The sequence below is a fragment of the Aplysia californica genome, unplaced genomic scaffold, assembly GCF_000002075.1.
Source record: "Aplysia californica isolate F4 #8 unplaced genomic scaffold, AplCal3.0 scaffold00162, whole genome shotgun sequence".
NCBI lineage: Eukaryota > Metazoa > Mollusca > Gastropoda > Aplysiida > Aplysiidae > Aplysia > Aplysia californica.
The window spans coordinates 503,744-505,327 of NW_004797432.1; the positions used below are offsets into that span (position 1 = coordinate 503,744).

At 48.4% G+C, this 1,584-nt stretch overlaps 1 protein-coding gene across 1 annotated transcript in view; it reads left to right on the plus strand.

Moving 5' to 3' along the window:
* Nucleotides 1–1,584, plus strand: part of LOC101852320 (RNA-binding motif, single-stranded-interacting protein 1) — a gene marked incomplete in the record, with an annotated part of 216,912 nt that overhangs the window by 97,584 nt on the left and 117,744 nt on the right.

The window sequence follows — 1,584 nt, forward strand, 5'->3', positions numbered from 1 at the left end:
CCCCAACTTCCTCTCCTCCTCCTCCGTCCCTCCCCCTCCCCTTTCTCCACTATAATGCACGTCCTGTGCAGTGGCCCCGCCAGCCATGCAGAAAGTTTGCACAGGTCGCTGTTAGCCTATTGACGTGCTCGCCGTGGTGGTGGAAATTCATCCAGCTTCAGTGATACGGGGATACACACACGCGAGTTGTGTGCTGGTTTAGTCAGGGGATTTTAATCACCGTCTTGTGGGTCCGCTGCTAGAGCAATACTTGCTACACTACGACGCCTCTTTGCTGGGTCATATGAGACAGCGTTTATCAACTGTGACGATAGCGTACGATAGAATTCCTTTCGTGTCTTATATCCTTCATCCTTTTTTGCCTTGTTAATAAGCAACATACATTGCGTTGAAAGAGATCCAAATCTGAACCCTGACTGTCCCTTGTAGTTTTGTAATTATCCTCCATACTTTTTCTTTACATCTCTCTCAACCTTTTGAAGTTTGAAAGTCTACAATCTGATTTACTTAACTACCTACAGTTAAAGCTGGACAACGCACGTAGAGATTACCATCCTTAAATCGTATCCCTGTAAGAGAGACAAATGTGGAAAGTTTACGATCTGATCCATCCCCTTTCAACAAGTAAAAAGTTGGACAGTCTACGATTCTCTGTCCTCTCTAAACTAGATAAAGTTGGATAATCTTCCAGCCAATCCACCTTCTTACTTCACCAGTCCATTCGTTCTTAAATACTTAACCGTGGATAGTGCACGGCCCTCCGTCCTCTCAACAAGTGCAAGTTGAAAAAAAAGTTGTACACTCTACGACCAACTCCTGCAGCGTTCTCCCAGTCACTAGATCTAGATCTAGCTGAATGACGGTAAAAGAGCGAAGCAAGGAGAACTGAGTAGTTTCTGTGATGTGAGTCGTCGGTCTTGGACTGTGTGTTGGCATCGCTTCCTACATCGTATGGTCCGTGTGGTGGAAGAGAAGCGAGGAGAGCTGAGCAGATAGGCGGACCCCCGGCCTCTGATAAGACCGTTCCTAGCACGCCCAGACGGGACCGCGCGGCTCATTAGTGGCTACAGTTGATTCCCCCTCACACACACACGCACACACGCACACACACACACCACACACGCACACACATACACACGCACACGCGTACACGCTCAGTGCGGGACGACTGACTGCGCCAGTGTTCCCTCCGCTCTTGTGCTGTAGAGCGTGGTGTGAGTTGTATTACTTTCAAGCAGTTCGGTGTGTTTTTGTGTGTGTGCGCGTGCAAGACGCTCGTGGATGTCGATTTTTGTACCCGTCGGGGTGAGTACCTTTATGTGCGTGTTTTAGAAACTTACTATAGAGTGATATGTGACTGTATATGTGTTACACACTGTGCCATCTGCATCTGATCTACACGCTCACACTGCCAGGCTTACGTGAGTGTGTGTGTGCTCACGAAGGCGCGCGCAGTTTAAAGTGACTTGGTACTTTGACGCAACTTCAGTTACAGGCACACAACACATCTCTCTCTCTCTCTCTCTCTCTCTCTCTCTCTCTCTCTCTCTCTCTCTCTCTCTCTCTCTCTCTCTCTCTCTCTCG